The sequence below is a fragment of the Nicotiana tabacum genome, chromosome 13, assembly GCF_000715075.1.
Source record: "Nicotiana tabacum cultivar K326 chromosome 13, ASM71507v2, whole genome shotgun sequence".
Classification (NCBI taxonomy): Eukaryota; Viridiplantae; Streptophyta; class Magnoliopsida; order Solanales; family Solanaceae; genus Nicotiana; species Nicotiana tabacum.
In genome coordinates this window covers 60,739,460-60,759,133 of record NC_134092.1, presented here as the reverse complement: position 1 = coordinate 60,759,133, position 19,674 = coordinate 60,739,460, and positions in this window count along the sequence as shown.

Below are 19,674 nucleotides of genomic sequence, written 5' to 3'. Positions count from 1 at the left end.
GATCTGTTAGCACATTTGCAATATACTTCAGAAATGTCAACTAACGCAAACAATCCATCTACTATTTTGGGTCACTCTAATCCCAGCCGGATCCTGATATCCGTCCTTCTCTTATACTACTTCTGTTAGCTTCCATAGGGCATAAATGAGATGGGTGTGGCCAATTGTACATACCTTTGTTACAATTGAAGGTAACTCAAAATGCTTATATTTCTCTGCTTGAATTGTAGATAATGTTCATCTCTACTAACTAGGTACCTCGTACCCCTCTTCACCTTGCTTCTTTTACTTGTTGAAACTTGTACTTTCTGATTCTTTCATTGCTTTTTACCCTAAGAGTGGATAGGCATTCTTGCCTTTGGGATCCTTATCAAGAAGCTTACACATCTTATATACATATGATCTGCTGAATACCTCATATTTATCCATCATAAGCATGATGCTAAAAATTGAGTTCCTATAACTCAACTCTTCCACAACTATATCTCTTACCAACCGTCTTTCTAGATGTAGGCATCGTTGTATTACGAATAAGATAGAGTTTAGGAAATTGAGTTCTTACAACTGAGCTCTACCACACGATCTAGAGTAAGAAGAAAGAGTGACAGTCCTAAATGCCTTGTAGCCTCCTGCTTATAAGTGTGGTGCACGACACACCCATAAACAAGACTCTACTAGATACGGCTAGTAGACTCCCTAGGACATAACTGCTCTGATACCACTTTTGTCACGACCCAAACCGATGGGCCGCAACGGGCACCCGGTACCTTACTCAACCGAGTACCAACGTAACGTATCTTCCCTATTACATCATCATATACACGTGACATACAGGCCTAATAGGCCAACATCATCATTTATAAACTCAAAACATAGGCCGACAAGGCCGTACAATCTTTCATGTACACGACATATGTCTACAAGCCTTTAAGAGTACATAAATGTCATAAAGGTCGGGGTAGGGCCCCGCCATACTAATCAGTACATATCCTAATCATACTGACCACATAAGCAACTCCAGAACAAATGGAGTGTACCAACATCTTCCGCTGAGCTGATCGCCTACTTGGAGGACTCTTGACCTGTCTATCGAGACCTGCGGGCTTGAAACGCAGCGTCCCCAAGCAAAAGGGACGTCAATACAAGTAATGTACCGAGTATGTAAGGAATGAAAATCAGTAAATAATAGACATGAGAGAAACATGGAGTAAAAGACTCGACATGTACGTCTGCATAGCTCTGTGAATCATTTCATTTTTATAACGTCATGCATATGCGTATAAATGTCATACCATGCATAGGTATATGTGTTCATAACATCATCAAGCCTCTGAGGGCATCCCATCATATCATTTCGGCCACTGTGGGCAAATCATCAACGTATACCAGTTGATCAGGTGGTGGTACATAATGCCATAGCCTTTTCCCATATCCCATATACATATAATATACATATATACACGTATATAACGCCATCTGGTCATGGGTCAATGTATATGTATAAATGCATGAAATGCATAAGAAATACGTTAATAATATTTTCTCGGAATATCATAAAAATAATATGCCTTAAGAAATACGTTAATAAGCTTTTCTCGGAATGTCATAAAAATAATATGCCTGTCGGATAAATTTTATCAAATACGTATTTTTTCGAGACCCATGAATAGAAGATATAATAATAATAATTCACACGGGGAATCAAGAATATAGTCACCCCTAATATTTCTATGAATAGAGTCTTTTATAGAAACTGTGCGTTTGCTCGTTTCTTTCAGTATCATTTGGGTCATGCCAAAAAGAAAGAAGGGATTGCCTTAACATACCTGGAGTAGGGAAAAATTCCTATGATATTCTTGGAAAAGTTTGCACCGTACTCCTTTAGAACCGCAAATTTTTACGGTGCTAAGGTTCTAATAATTCTTGTTGGAATCGTTTGGTTGCAAGAAGTCTTGTTGAAAACTAGAAAGAATTGCTAACGTTCTATAGTGTCTTTGTATACAAATATGAGAAATGAAGTGTTTTGTATATAACACACTACTTTTACAAGTCTTTGTATGAAATCACGTAAAACAGTTTGCTGAAGCAACATAAGTGCTCAATTACAAGATATAAGAAATCTCTTACCTTAAAGAGTTGTGGGCCCCACTTTTAGGGTTTATTTAATCCAAAACTTTTCCTATACATGCCACCTATTTGTCAAGACCAATGAGTCACAATGACTTATTTCCTTACTGCCACGTTCTTGGCTTAATAATCTTATCCAATAGCTTAATTAAGCTTTTTTACAATTTCCTTAACTAACTTGTTAATCTCCCACTAACCAATGATTTATCAAATATTCACATAATTAAGAATTATCTCAAATTAATTAAAATACTACTCACTTTTAACACATTTTGTACATCTTACTATCATGGCCATGTGGTACCTTGTATGGTACTAGTCCATAAATACCGGGTATTTTAGCTCGGGTCGTATTTATCCCAAAATATCAAACATGGACAAAATTCATTTTCTTCAATTTGCTTACCTTCTCAACTTCACGAATTTACTCATCACTTGTTTGAAATAGCATAATTCTTATAATCTCAAAATAATCTCATTCCCAGACTTACGTTGATTAACTTACGACGAAACTTTAACGTACGAAAATGCGGGATGTAATATCTCATTTTCGAGCTTTCATCAATTTACTTATGGCATACTTTTACGTACGAAAACATGGGGTGTAACATGGCAGTGTCATCACATGTGCGAAAAATTGTTGGGCAGTGAGGTTCATTTAAGTCGGGAGTTAAACCATTTTTGACTTATTTCTTTCATTCATTGGGCGATTTTGGAGCTTTTTGAGATGGGTTTTCACCTAGCACTTTGAGATAAGTGATTTCTATATAGTATGAGTTTAAAACATAAATTATGGGTAGAGTTTAACATATAAAATTGTAAATATCATGGGTTTAGATGAAAAACCTAGATTTTGATAAAAATATAGAATATAACCACGAAAATGATTATGGAATGGGATAAAAATTATATATTTGAGTTCATAAGGTTATGGGTAATGATTTTCTTTGAAAATTCCCGAAATCCGGGCACGTGGGCCCGAGGGTGAATTTTAGGAATCTTCCAATTTGGGTTGGGTAATTACTCTAATAGTTAAATTATGAACTTTTGGACGTGTATTGACTAAATTTTATAACATTTGACTAGTTCCGAGTTGCTTGGCACCGAGTTGAAGCTTTAGAAAGAATTAGAGGATCGGAAGTGAGCTTGAGAACGAGGTAAGTCTCTTGCCTAACCTTGTAAGAGGGAACTCATCCCCTTAGGTGTATTTTTGTTGTAAATTATTTGTGTGGGGTGCTACGTACGTACTAGTTGACGAGAGTCCGTGCGTAGCTATATTCCATGTGATGTCTGGGTAGTCTTAGGTTCACATCATGCCTTGTTTGCACTGTTATGTTGGTTACGCTTGTTAATTCTCTTACATAGAACCGAGATTAAGGATTTTTAGATTTAAAGTCCACAGTTTGGATTTCTTATGTTGGGAAGAATTGAACAAATTTTATAATAACTTTGAGAAATCTTTGTTCACTAGCGTCGCAAGTATTTCCGCGAGTGAGGTAAATTCTTCTACTCTCATGGGAGCAGGCCGTTCGCCTCGGCAGGTTAATAGATGCATCTATGGTTTGTGTCATTCGACCCTCGGCAGTGCATACCGTATACATACATATTGTCACGCCCGAACTCGGGGAGCGCGACCGGCGCTCAACCGAGTGAACCCGGCGAGCAAGCCTATTAGATTTCCTTCTACCTAAACTCATCCATGAATAAGGAAAATACATATTTTTGTTAATCAAACAATAAAGTAATCATGTCTGCAATACCAATTCTTATCATTAGTTACTTCTTTTTAAAGTCTCAAATTTTACGCACATTTTTCATAGTCTGAAGTGGAGAAAGTAATTCAAACACAACATAACTAGTTTGACTTCCCCAACACCAATATACAACCCACACTATATCTACAGAGCCTTTAATAGATATAAAAGAGTACTATGATAATGCCGGCAACAAGGCCTCGTCTATACCTCAAACACAATACACGAGGAACAAAAGATACATGACTCCGAAATGAAGTGGGGCTCACCAAGTCTGCCGGGAAGAGAGTGTACCGCTATCACTGATCAGTGTCTCCTGCTGTGGAACCACCTGTATCCATTGAAGATACAACGCCCCCTGCAAAAGGGACATTAGTACATATGGAATAGTACTAGCATGAATGACAAAACACCCTCTCAATAGAATGTTAAATAATACAAACAAGAATAATCATAATATCAATGGAAACCTTAAACAACATCAAAGCTCAAATTAGGATCAAGACAATGCTCAAATTAATTTTCATATCTTACGTTGGGAGATTTTTAGTACCAATAATGTCACCTTTCACAATACCAATATTCACATCACCAATACCACCATACTTGTAGTATGGAGTCCGATCACGACCCGATCGGCTAGGTCATCTCATCAGAGACATCAACCACAATCATAATTTCCAGCACAATCACCACCATGTGTGCGACATGGTGTCCGATCATGACCCGATTGGCTAGGCCGTCTCATTTAAGACATCATCCCTTTATACCAATCATTTGGTTTCATACCTCTTTCATATCTTTTCATTTCATTGGCACTAGTGGCCATAATTATATAATCATTCTTGGCACATAGGCCGTATTTAGTATTTCATGCTCACTTTTCACACTTTCATCACCATCATCAACAACAACAAAGCATTACAATCAATGTTTCTAGCACACATGTGAGCAATTAAGATTCTTAGACACATAGAGACTTTTCACATATTTTGGCATAATAGCCTTCGTTCGAATTTGACTTGGAGTCGAAACACTATTATTGCACTGCCCATACTTTGAACATATTCTCAAATGACAACATAACATGATAAAAGTATTTTGGGATACCTATTAAACATATATCTTTCAACACAAGCTTATTCGGAATATCCACTTTCATAATGAACAATTTAGGACTTACATAAATTACATGAATACCGTGGGATTCAATTCTAGGAGAGGAGTTCAGCCAACATACCTCAAATCCGTCCCTTAATGATACTACAACGATCCACTACACTAAGCAACTTCAATCTACAATAACAACATCCAATGGGACCAATATTAGTAACAAATTCCATAATTTAGGCCATTTAGGCATCTTATCAAACACCTAGTAGGCATGAATCTCTACACCTCTTAACCATAGAATTAGTTCATCCAACTACTATCATTTACCAATAATTTATCCCACCATCATTCTTAAAAAATTCATAACTTCCAACATCACATACATGACCATCCATCCACACCCAACCAACAAAATTCCTTCAAATAATAACCTTTCGATCTTTATAATGGTTATGTATTTAAATTGGGAAATTACGGCTTTTAATCACCATACCATAAGTTCCAATACTTAATTCATACTTATATACCCATAATATATCCATACATGAAAGTTGAAGGGTGTAGGATTACCTTTTGGAAGAAATCTTGCAAAACCCTCCTTCGAGTTCTTGAAGAAATTTCTTGAAAATCTATGTATCTTATGGAAGATTGAGTTAGTTTTAGGGTGGAATTGATGGAATGAAACACCAAATCAGTAGGGATTACTCACCTTGAAGATGGGGGAGTTGGAAGCCTTGAGAGAGTGGAGGAAAACCCCAAAGTTCGAACAAGAAAAATGGGGTAAAATGATCCCCGAATGTGTATATAGCATTTCGGGCGCCACAAGTGGCATGGGGGCGCTGCCTGTGGTGCTGGTTCCAGTACATGAAAGAAATCCCAGCGCCAGGGATAGCGCCCCGCACTACCCTGGGCGCTGGCGATAGGAAATCGTTTCTATCTTGCCCGAAAATGGGAATAACTCTCTCATACGATGTCCGAATTCGATGATTCTTTTTGCTATGGCTCCGTAATTTCAAAATGGATCTAATGTTTTAATCAAAACTGAATTTGGAGCTCATTTGATTAATTTTATAGCACTTATACTCAAAGTAACAACGCCGTTGAAACACTTTTGATGTCATAATAAAGCGGTTACACCCAATAGGTCTCCTTTGATACTCGAATAACGTTATTCCCGAATACCGTTGTTGCACTTTAAAATATTAAATCATTAGAAAATTTTAACGGGGCCTTTCATTCTCCCCCGCTTAAGATTATTCATCCTCGAATGAGGATTAGAATCTGCCATAGATACCCAATGCGACTTAAATCCTCATCCACTCTCCAATAGTTCCCAATTTTTACTAACTCCATAAATTTCCAAATATTTTGCCAAAGTCTCTCCTGTGACTAAGCCTATCCACCTGTTAGAGAATCCCAGAAACCAATCCTACAACATATACATAATCCGATGATGCAATATAATATGAAAACAACACCAACTGCGGCCTCATAGGCAAAATATATTACCAAAAAAGGAACACCCTTAGCATAAGCTGTGCAAATGATACGTAATTCACAGGGAATAATTTCATAGAATGATTACATAGCTATTCAAACAAATAAGGGTACTTCTTCTTCATTTCTTCCTCGGCCTCCCATGTGGCCTCTTCAATCTGTTGGTTTCACCATAACACTATCACAGAGGCAATTTCTTTATTTCTCAACTTTCGGACTTGCCGATCAATAATAGAAACTGGAATCTTTTCATAAGTCAATTCGTTATTAACCTCAATAGTCTCTACCAGAACAATGAGTGTCGGGTCTCCAACAACTTTCTTCAACATAGATACATGAAATATCGGGTGCACTAATGACATCTCAGGTGGTAGCTCAAGCTTGTACGCCACCTCACCAATCCTCTGAATGATTTTGTACGGTCCGACATACCTCGGAATCAAATTCCCTTTCTTACCGAATCGCATTACACCTTTCACGGGGGAAACCTTCAAGAATACCCAATCATCTTCTTTGAACTCTAAATCCCTACGATGAACATCTGAATAGGAATTCTGATGACTCAGAAGTCCTATTCGGATGTTCATCGTAGGGATTCGGAGTTCAAAGAAGATGATTGGGTATTCTTGAAAATTTCCCCCGTGAAAGGTGTAATGCGATTTGGTAAGAAAGGGAAATTGAGTCCGAGATATGTCAGACCTTACAGAATCATTCAAAGGATCGGTGAGGTGGCGTACAAGCTTGAGCTACCACCTGAGAAGTCATTAGTATAGCCAATATTCCATGTGTCTATGTTGAAGAAAGTAGTTGGAGATCTGTCAACTATTGTGCTGGTTGAAGCCATTAAGGTTAATAAAGAACTGTCATATGACGAAATTCCAGTTGCCATTCTTGAAAGACAAGTCCGAAAGTTGAGAAATAAAAAAATTTCCTCCGTGAAAGTGTTATGGAGAAACCAGCAGGTTGAAGAGGCCACTTGGGAGGCTGAGGAAGAGATGAAGAAGAAGTATCCTTACTTGTTTAAATAGCTGTGTAATACTTTTTATGAACTTGTCGCCTATGAATTTTGTATCACTTGTTCAGTTAATGTAAAGGTGTTCCTTTTGATTATATGTTGCTTAAATGAGGGCACGGTTGGTATTGTCATAAGTTATGTTACATCGTTGGTTTGTGTACATGTTTTTAGGATGTGATTCTAGGGCTCTCTGACAGGTGGATAGGATTAGTTACAAAGGAAACTCTGGCGAAATTTTTGGGAATTTTGGGAGTTAGTCAAATTTCGGGTTGATGCTGTGTGGTATGAAAACTGAGTTGTATAAGATGCTAATAGTGAACCTTGACCCTCATTCGAGGACGAATGATCTTAAGTGGGGGAGGATGTAAGGCCCCGTGAAATGTTTTCCTAAAAATCGGGGTTCCGTGATGCTGGGGCAGGCGTAGAGGTTAATAATAGAAGTAGGCATTTCTGCGGCCTATTCTGCGACCGCAGAACCACTCTGTGGACCGCAGAATGGTCGCAGAGTGAGTCAGTTTTTTGGGTCATTTTGGTGCCATTTTCGCGGTCCATTATGAGACTGCATAACCATTTCGCGGGCTGCACTCTAGTCGCACAATCAGCCTTGGAGTTTTGCGGAGGGAGGTTGTGCGGCGCATTATGCGATCGCAGAATAGGTTTGCGGGCCGCAGTGTGACCGCAGACCTGGTCAGTTCGTTTCCAGTTTTGGCACCCAATTTGTGTGTCCGATATGCGGACCGCATATTCATTCTGCGGTCGCATATGCGACCGCGTACCCTGTTCCGGAGCTTCATTTTGGGGTTTTTTAAACCCGACCCTATTTCGTTAAATCATGTACCATAGTTCATTTTGAGCATATTTCTGATATTCTAGAGTGAGAGAGATAGTTCTTAGAGTGAGGGAGCAACATTCAACCTATTATCCATCAATTCCTTCTCAACCATTGAGGATTAACAAAGGATGTCTTCACCCTAAAGGTAAGAATCTATGTCCTAGCTCTCAATTTCGAAATTTTACAAAAATGGGTTAAATAGAGAAACAAATATTAGGTGTGGGGGTTGGTGTCTTGCATGCATGTATCCTTGAAGTATGTGGGAAGGTTGTGAGCTAAAAATGGTAGAGAATGGGTTGGGGAATGGTGGAATCTTTCACAAAAAGGGCCTTAAAATATTGATACACACCTAGTGTTTGATAATATGCTCAAATGAGCTAAGACCATGATCATCTTCCTAATTTTGATTAAACTTGTTATATTTCTAAAATAGATTGAAGTTGCTAAGAATTTCGGACCATTTTATAGTTTGAGAAGCTCAATTGAGGTATGTTGGCTAAACCCCCTTCTTCTTAGAATCGAATCCCACGGTGTTCATGTAATTGGAGTAAGTCCTTGATCATTATTGAATTGGCTGTTCCTAATATGATTATGTTGAAGGATGTATGTTAAATATTTATTCTAAATGCTTCGTAATGTCATCTTGCCATTTGAGGATTTTTCAAAATGTGGAATATGTGTTAGAAATGTTAAGACTTCATGTCAAGATCGAAATAAAGATTGTTATGCCAAATTGTATGAAAAGGCTCTATGTGCCTAAGATTTCCCAAATTGCTCATATGTGAAGTTAATGTCTTGCATAGAAAGCCCTATTGTTGTTGATAATGATAATGATAATGATAATGATATTTGAAAGTGGTAAAAGGGAACTGGAATTATGAAATATGGCCAACCTAATAACCTGGAAATTGACTTGAAAACTTATGTGGTACTTAACTTGATATTTTAATATTATTTGAAGCTCTTATTGAATTCTTGACTGTTTCCCCCTTGTATTATTATTCATTCTATTGAGATGGTGTTTAGTTGTACATACTAGTATTATTCGACAGTACTAACGTCCCTTTTTGTCGGGGGCGCTGCATCTTTAAATGAATGCAGGTGGTTCCATAGCAGGTAGTATTGATCAGCGATAGCAGTACACATTCCTCCTAGCAGACTTGGTGAGCCCCACCTCATTCCGGGGTCATATATTTTTGTACATTTTGTTATCACGTTTTGAGGTATAGCTGGGGCCTTGTTGCTGTCACTATTGTAACAATCTTTGTATCTCTTATAGGCTCCGTAGACACTATGTGGGTTGTACATGGGTGCTAGAAAAGTCAAACATATTATGTTGTGTTTTGATCTCTTGTTCCACTCGAATCATAAGAATGTGTGTATTTTTTACTTTAAAATGATGTAACCAATGAGATGATTTAGTATTGTATATATGGACTTCCTACTGTTTAATTAATGAAATCATGTCTACTCTTGATCATGGGTGAGTTGGGTAGAAAGTATCTACAGGCTTTCTCGATCGGGTTCACTCGGTTGAGCGCCGGTCGCGCTCCCCGAGGTTGGGGCGTAACAAACTTGGTATCAAAGCTTAAGGTTTTAAAGTGTCCTAGGATGTCTCAGAGCCGTGTCTAGTAGAGTCCTTCTTATCGGTGTGTTGTCGACCACATGTATAAGTCGGAGGTTACTTAGACATTTAGGAATAATACCCTTCTTTGATTTGCTGGATCGTGCGATGAAACTGATTGTAAAAAGAGAGCAAGAACTGGCCAAGGAGCTAATGCCGCCTTAGGAGTGAAAGTTGACCCTTTACTTGGTGAGGCGAGTGAATACATGATGGGTGAGGATAATCCCCCGACTGCTACACTACGTGATTCCACTACACCTGTTCAGGCCACACCAGTTCCTGTATCTACTGAGGGTGCAGCGGTTCCTCCAACTGATATTCCGGTTCCACCACCAGCCCTAGCTTCCGATTTCGGTGTTTCTGATGTTGATCTTAGGGGAGCTATCTAGATGCTGACACAGATAGTGGCTTCTCAGGCCCAGAGATCAAATGTTGCACCCACTTCTTCTAGCCAACAAGGGGATTCTATTAGTTCTAGGGTGAACAAGTTTCTTCAGTTGGATCCTCCGATGTTCATGGGTACTAATCCCGAGAAAAACTCATAGGACTTCATTGATGAGATGCATAAGACTCTCCGGGTTATGCGCGCTACTGAGACGGAGGGAGTGGAGTTAGCCGCCTACCGCCTTAAAGGGGTGGCCTATTCTTGGTTTGAGTTATGGGAGGACTCTCGGGAGGAGGGGAGCACTCCAACGAGGTGGAGTGAGTTTACTAATGCTTTCATGGACCATTTCTTGCCGGCCGAGACTAGGGAAGCTCACGCCGCGGAGTTTGAGAACCTTAAGCAAGGAAGTAAGAGTGTGTGGGAGTATCACATAGAGTTTGCGTGTCTGTATAAATATGCCATTCTCATGTTGCCTACTATGGAGTCTAGAGTGCACCGGTTTGTGTAGGGCCTAGTAACTTGGTTATCAATGAGGCCGCTATAGCTGCCTTGAATTCAGATATGAACTATGGGAAAATGGTAGCATTCACTTAAGCTACAAAGGACTGTAAGTTGAAGAACATAAGGGAGTGAGAGGGTACCAGTAAGACCCGGTCCGCGGGCAACTTTAGGGAGTCATTTGGTAGGGGAAGATAAGCTTTCAGGGGAGGGTCATCAGGGCCATCCCAGTCTTTTGCTTAGTCTTCAGCCAGTGCACCACCAACAGGGCCCAATCAGGGCAGCAGGGGACCCCACCAGCAGGGCCGATCAGAAGGGAGATTCCAGCAGCAGCAGAGGCCCCCATGCCCCAGGTGTGGGAAGATGCACATGGGGATCTGCTACATAGACCTACCTATATGTTACAGGTACGGATTGAGGGGTCATATTCAGAGGGAGTGTCGTTCATCCCGCCAGGGTGCGGGCATGGGCACAACACAACCTTCTAGTTCTACAGCTGCTACATCTTTAGCACCCCCAGCTCGAGGTACTCCAGTACCAGCAGGGCGTGGTGCAGCTAGGGATGGTGCACAGAGTTTGGGAGGACCCAGCAAATTTTATGCTATACGGGGGCATGAGGATTCAAAGGCTTCTCCAGATGTTGTCACGGGTATATTGACTGTCTAATCCCATGATGTATATGCTATTATTGATCCCGGTTCTACTTTGTCCTATGTTACCCCTTATGTTGCTATGGAATTTGGGATAGAACCGGAATAGCTCCCTGAGCTGTTCTTTGTATCTACTCCGGTTGGCGAGTCTATTGTGGCCGCACGGGTTTATAGGGGTTATGTTGTTATGGTACGTGGTCGGGACACCGTGGCCGATCTCATTGAATTGGGGATGGTCGATTTTGATGTAATTATGGGAATGGACTGGCTTTATTCATGTTTTGCCAAGCTCGATTTCCAAACTAGGACAGTGAGGTTTGAATTTCCAAATGGGCCAGTTGTTGAGTGGAAGGGGGATAATGTGATGCCGAATGGGTAGGTTTATTTCTTACCTTAAGGCCACGAATATAATTAATAAGGGGTGTATCTATCATTTGGTCCGGGTTACGGACACCGATGCTAAGTTGCCTACACTCGAGTCTGTGGCAGTTGTGAGTGAATTTCCAGAGGTCTTTCCTGATGAGCTCCTTGGGATTCCGCCAGACAGGGAGATTAATTTTGGGATTGATGTAATGCCAGACACGCACCCTATATCTACTCCGCCTTACAGGATGGCGCCAGCAGAATTGAAGGAGCTAAAGGAATAATTGAAGGTTTTGTTAGAGAAGGGTTTCATCAGACCGAGTGTGTCACCATGGGTTGCACCGGTTCTCTTTGTAAGGAAGAAAGATGGATCACTACGTAAGTGTATTAACTACCGGCAGCTTAACAAAGTCACAATAAAAAATAAATACCCATTACCAAGAATAGATGATTTGTTTGATTAGTTACAGGGTGGTAGGTACTTCTCCAAAATTGATTTATGGTCCGGGTACCACCAATTGAATATTAGGGAGCAGGATATCCCGAAAACAACTTTCAGGACCCGGTATGGGCACTTTGAATTTCTGGTAATGTCTTTTGGGCTAACAAATTTCCCAATAACTTTCATGGATCTTATGAATCGGGTTTTCAAGTCTTTTCTCGATTCCTTTGTAATAGTGTTCATTGACGATATTCTTGTGTATTCACGAGGTTGAGAGGACTATGCCGATCATCTCAGGGCAGTTTTGTAGACTCTTCATCAGCAACAATTGTACGCGAAATTTTCAAAATGAGAATTTTGGCTCGAATCTGTCACATTCTTGGATCATGTTGTCTCCAGAGAAGGAATTAAGGTTGATCCTCAAAATATTGCAGCGGTGAAGAATTGGCCTAGACCTACAACACCAACCGAGATTCGTAGTTTCTTGGGCTTAGCAGGGTATTACAGGAAGTTTGTGGAGGGGTTCTCTACTCTTGCCTCTCTGTTGACTAAATTGACTCAGAAAGCGGTTAAGGTCCAATGGTCAGATGCTTGTGAAAGGAGCTTCCAGGAGTTGAAATTGAGATTGACTAAGACGCCGGTGTTGACCCTGCCAGAGGGTACAAATGGATTTGTGGTATATTATGATGCTTCAAGAATTGGGCTTGGGTGTGTGTTAATGCAACACGGCAAGGTTATAGTTTATGCTTCTAGGCAACTCAAGAATCATGAAAAAAACTATCCAACTGTTACAACCCAAATTCGGATACCATAGATCACGTCGTAAGTTAGTCGATGTAAATCCAAGAAGAGATTATCTTTGAGATGATAAGAAGTTAATCCTATTGGTCTTAAACGATACAAGGGTGTATAAGAGTGGTTAACAAATATTAGAAGTTAAACGAATCAAGGATGTTGTAACCCGTATTTTCGGGTAACACTAGAGGTGATTAACTGTCCCAAGAGGTCTTGTTTTAATGTATTTGAATCATATAATATCCGCATCATAAGTCTTGAAGTCAAGCGAGTTATGAAACAAAAGTTGATAAAAGTTGTCGCAACTTAGGTTTATAATTTTACTTAAACTTTAGGTCAAATGTTAAAGCGTTTTTCTCCCAATGTGCTTGGAATTATGGGGTGATCTACCTATCAAATTGAAGATCTATGAGTCTAGTTTTCAACGCATTAAACCGTTCGTTGATACGATCTTGGAATAGAGAGATATTCGCGTTTTCGCGAGAGTGCGCCAAGCTGCTCTCTATGGGGCCCACAAAGGCGGTTTAAGACATATGGACATATATAAGATACCTCAACCCCGTTTTAAGTCATTATTTTTCAGTATATTCAGACCTTATAACCCTAAAAACAGTCTCTCAAGGTTCTCTCATGATCCAAGACCCAAACAAAGGGCAAACAACACAAATCAAATGTCGGGAATCCCGTGGCGCTAGTAAGTTTCTTGTTCTTCTTGTTGTTGCTGATTTTTGTGTTGTTCCAGCTCGTGTGGGAGGTTGTTTTAAGTGTTTTATGTCCTGTAAATACACCTTCAAGTTTTTAATATCAACCCTAGGTGATTTCAAGTCTTCTAAAGTAATTCTAGTGCCGAAAAACCCGTATTAATTGCTAGTTTCGCTTCCTTGTTCTTGTGGCAGAATTGAAGGGATATTTCGTGGAAAATTAAGGTCAAATTGGAGTTGTTCTTTCTGTTTAAAGGTAAGGAACCTCTTACTCTATATATATTTAAGATTATCCAAGTTGCAGCTAAGTCGTTGAAGCTAGAACTTGTGAAATATATATCGAAAAGCTTGGTAGTAATGTTGTTGGTTGGTGGACTATTTTGGAGGCTCAATATGATTATTAATGATGTTGTTTGGGCTGTTTGGTGATTGTATTGACTTGTGGGAAGTCATATAAATAGGGGAGGTGCTGTCCGTTTCATCGTAAAATAGGTTGTGGTCGATACATAATAGTTACGACGCTTAAACGATAATGATAGTGTCATTTGTCTTATTGTAGACTAAGGAGTCGTGATATTTGCATAGCTTGAGGTTGGGCAGTATATACAAGGTATGTGAGGCTATCCCCTTCATTCTTTTGTACGACTCCAATTGTACATAATGTAATGAACGAGCTCCCAAAGATACTCTACTCTTAGAAGCTAGCAGTACTTACATTGCTGCCCTTCTTATGAAACGATTGGTATTGATGTTACTTCTCTTATTCTTATATTATAAATGTTGTTGGTAGTTCCTGATTCTTATAAGTTTCTTGATGAAGAGTTAATCCTAATAACGTGTACGAAGGATACCGACCTTACGTCACTCCGAAAGGTTCAAAATGTGATTCCAATGAGTCCAGCATGCATCATATATATGTATCTATTTTACTCTACCGAGCCGCGCTATAGTTGGCCGGGTATGGCACCTATTGTGCAACCACTGATCAGTTGGGTTTTACCGAGCTCCACGTGGCCGGGTACGATTCTACCGAGCCCTATGATGGCCGGGTACGTTTTACCGAGCCTATTATGGCCGGGTACGATATGATGATGGTGATGCCCACAAAGGCGTATGTTTTAAAAGTTTATGTATATATATGTATGTATCATGTATTTCATGTCAGTAGCCCTCAGAGGTACCCAGATGTCACAGGTTGTATATTCTCTATCCATGTTTACATTACTGTTCTTACTTATGCTTTCTTACCTCACATACTCAGTACTTTATTCGTACTGACGTCCTTTTTATTTGTGGACGCTGCATGTCGTACTGCAGGTCCTGATAGACAGGTAGACGTAGCTCCCCCACCACAGTAGGCTGTCCAGTTCAGCGGTTATTGGCGAGATCCCTTCTCCGGACTTGCCGTGGTCTTGGTATGCATTTTTGTTATAGACCTTATGGGTATGTCGGGGCCCTGTTCCGGCAATGTTGTAGCACTTATGTTCTTTTAGAGGCTCATAGATAGGTGTCGACTTATGTATGGTTTAGAATGCCTTTTCGGCTGATTTTTGTTGTATAGTCTTTCATGGAATCATGATAGCTCGTACCTTATATATAGTTTCTTGACAGTCTTGTCGTCCCATGTTATGTATGTTCATGACATTATCTTTCATTGTTGGATGTTCATGATCCATGTCTACTATTTATATTGATCTTGTCTGCCCTTAAAGATAATAAGGAAGGTTAGATAAAATGTACGTTGGTGCTCGGCAAGTATGGCCCGGGTGCTAGTCATGACCCTCCAGTTGGGTCGTGACAAACTTGGTATCAGAGCAAGTCTGTCCTAGGGGTTGTCTATGAGCCGTGTCTAGTAGAGTTTTGATTATGGATGTGTAGCGCGCCACATTTATAATCAGGAGGCTACGTGACATCTAGGGTTGTTACCTTCTTCCTGAATCTAGATCGTGCGTAGAGTTGAGTCGTATGTGTTCATATCTAATATTCACCTTGTTTTCTTTTAGCGATGCCTTCGACTAGGAAGCAAGCGATTATTAAACGGCTTGATACAGCTGTGGGAGAGGGTAACATTCAGGTGCCTCCAGCTATAGCAGGCCAAAGTGAGCCTCAGAGTGAGATGCCGTCTCATACCTCTCTGTCTCCTCCAGAGGATATTAGGAGGCACCCAGTACATCCAGTTCCTCCGTCTGGCACTACAGACCATGATATGTGCAGTGCGGTGCAATTGTTGACTAGCTTGGTAGCTGCTCAGGCTCAGAGGCAGAATACCGGTGCTGCTGATAAACCGGTTAGTGCGAGAGTTCGTGATTTTATTAATCTAGACCCTCCAGTGTTTACCGGATCAGACCCCAAAGAGGACCCACAAATATTTATTGATCAGATTCATCGTACATTGCGGGTTATGCATGCTAGTGATACGGAGGCAGTAGAGTTGGCTTCTTATCGGTTACGGGATTTAGCGGTTTTCTGGTATGATAGTTGGGAGAGATCTAGGGGTCCGAACGCTCCTCCAGCCGTGTGGAAGGAATTTTCTGAGGCCTTTCTTCGTCACTACTTGCCAGTTGAGATACGACGAGCTAGAGCTGATAAGTTCTTGAACCTTCGACAGGGTAATATGAATGTACGAGAGTATAGTATACAGTTTGATTCTTTAGCAAGGTATACTCCCCATATGGTGGCCGAGATGAGTGATAGGGTGCACCTGTTCGTGAACGGGTTGGGACCACATCTGATAAATGAGTGTACAACAGCCTCCTTGGTAGAGGGCATGGATATTTCCCGTATTCAGGCTTATGCCCAGACCCTTCAGGATCATAAGTTTTATGCTAAGCTCTCTAAATGTGAATTCTTGCTGAACTCAGTAGCATTCCTTGGCCATGTGATATCTGATGCGGGTATTAGTGTCGACACTCAGAAGATCGATGCAGTGAAGAATTGGCCGAGACCTACAACACCGTCAGAAGTCCGCAGCTTCCTGGGGCTAGCAGGATATTATAGGCGGTTTGTAGAAGGGTTTTCCTCTATATCAGCACCATTGACTAAGTTAACACAGAAAGCTACCAAGTTCCAGTGGTCTGATGCTTGTGAACATAGTTTTCAGGAGCTAAAGAATCGATTGACATCCGCGCCAGTGCTCACTCTCCCAGAAGGAACAGAAGGTTATGTGGTATATTGTGATGCATCAGGTATAGGTTTGGGGTGCGTATTGATGCAACGTGGGAAGGTGATTGCTTATGCATCAAGACAATTGAAGAAGCATGAAAAGAATTACCCGACTCATGATTTGGAATTGGCTGCAGTAATATATGCTTTGAAGATATGGCGGCACTACTTATACGGCGTCCATGTTGACATCTACACAGATCACAAGAGTTTACAATACATCTTCAAGCAGAAGGAGTTGAATTTGAGGCAGCGTAGGTGGCTTGAATTACTGAAAGACTACGATGTTGAGATATTGTACCATCCTGGTAAAGCCAATGTTGTGGCAGACGCTCTCAACTGTAAGTCAATGGGAAGCTTAATACATATTGAGGCAGGTAGACAAGGGTTGACCAAAGAGCTTCACCAGCTGGCCAATATGAGAATCAGATTGTTGGACTCTGATGACGGAGGTGTTACTGTACAGAATACAGCAGAATCATCTTTGGTAGCCAAGGTAAAAGCACGGCAATATGAAGATCCTACCTTAGTAAGATTGAGAGAGGGAATTTAGCAGTGTAAGATTACAGCTTTCAAGATCGGAGGAGATGGGACACTGAGATACCAGGGCCGATTATGTGTGCCTAGTGTGGCAGGGTTGCGAGAGAAGATTATGATTGAGATTCATCAGTCCCGATATTCTATCCATCCTGGCTCGACAAAGATGTATCATGACGTTAAGGAGCAGTATTGGTGGGACAACATGAAGAAGTCTATTGCAGAATTTGTAGCCCAGTGTCCTAATTGTCAACAAGTAAAGATCGAGCATCAGAAACCCAGTGGATTGATTCAGAATATAGAGATTCCGACCTGGAAATGGGAGGTGATTAATATGGACTTCATTATTGGATTACCTCGCTCTTATCATAAGTTTGACTCCATTTGGGTGATAGTTGATCGACTTACAAAATCTGCCCATTTTCTACCAGTTAAGACAACTTACACGGCTGAAGATTATGCGAAGTTGTATATCAAGGAGATTGTTAGGCTTCATGGTGTGCCGGTATCTATTATATCAGACCGAGGAGCTCAATTTACGTCTAACTTTTGGAGGTCTTTTCAAAAAGGTTTAGGCATACAAGTAAATCTCAGCACTGCATTCCATCCGCAGACTGACGGACAGGCTGAACGTACCATCCAGACGCTTGAAGATATGCTATGAGCATGTGTTCTAGATTTCAAGGGGAATTGGGATGACCATCTGGCACTTATAGAATTTGCCTACAATAATAGCTACCATTTCAGTATTAAAATGGCCCCGTATGAGGCACTGTACGGGAGGAGATGTAGATCACCAGTTGGATGGTTCGAAGTCGGTGAGACAGAATTATATGGGCCAGATTTGATTTACCAAGCCATTGAGAAGGTGAAACTGATACAAAAGCGGCTGAGGACGGCACAAAGCAGGCAAAAATCTTATTCCGATGTCCGACGTCGTGATCTGGAATTTGAGGTTGGTGATTGGGTTTTCCTGAAGATCTCGCCGATGAAGGGTGTTATGCGTTTTGGGAAGAAGGGTAAGTTGAGTCCACGGTATATTGGGCCGTATAAAATTCTTCGACGAATTGAACAGGTTGCTTACGAGTTAGAATTGCCATCTGAATTGGAATTTGTCCACCCGGTATTCCATGTATCTATGTTGAGGAAATGTATTGGAGACCCTTCTCGGGTCGTCCCTATCAAAGATATACAAGTTACAAAGGATCTATCATATGATGAAGTGCCAGTGGCTATATTAGATCGACAAGTCCGCAAGCTGAGAACAAAGGATGTAGCTTCCGTGAAAGTATTATGGAGGAACAAGAATATAGAAGAAATGACATGGGAAGCAGAAGAGGAGATGAAGTCTAAATACCCTTACCTATTCCAGAGTGAAGATAACGAGGATGTCGGGGGAAAGAAGGACGCATTATAAGGTGAAACGGCTCTATGAGATAAGCAATAGCTTGTGAATACTCTTTTTTTTAATACAAAATGGTGATATGCAGATAATGTACATATCCATAATGCTTTGTATAGTCTTGTAAGGCCATAGGTTGGGTTTAACTGCTTGCAAGTTTGGCTAGTGTCCATTTTATGGGGGAAACTCAGCCGGAAATCTCCGTCGGAATCCACGATGAGTTAGACACCCCATAAACCCTTACATTCGAGGACGAATGTTCCTAAGGGGGAGAGGGTGTTACAACCCAAATTCGGATACCATAGATCACGTCGTAAGTTAGTCGATGTAAATCCAAGAAGAGATTATCTTTGAGATGATAAGAAGTTAATCCTATTGGTCTTAAACGATACAAGGGTGTATAAGAGTGGTTAACAAATATTAGAAGTTAAACGAATCAAGGATGTTGTAACCCGTATTTTCGGGTAACACTAGAGGTGATTAACTGTCCCAAGAGGTCTTGTTTTAATGTATTTGAATCATATAATATCCGCATCATAAGTCTTGAAGTCAAGCGAGTTATGAAACAAAAGTTGATAAAAGTTGTCGCAACTTAGGTTTATAATTTTACTTAAACTTTAGGTCAAATGTTAATGCATTTTTCTCCCAATGTGCTTGGAATTATGGGGTGATCTACCTATAAAATTGAAGATCTATGAGTCTAGTTTTCAACGCATTAAACCGTTCGTTGATACGATCTTGGAATAGAGAGATATTCGCGTTTTCGCGAGAGTGCGC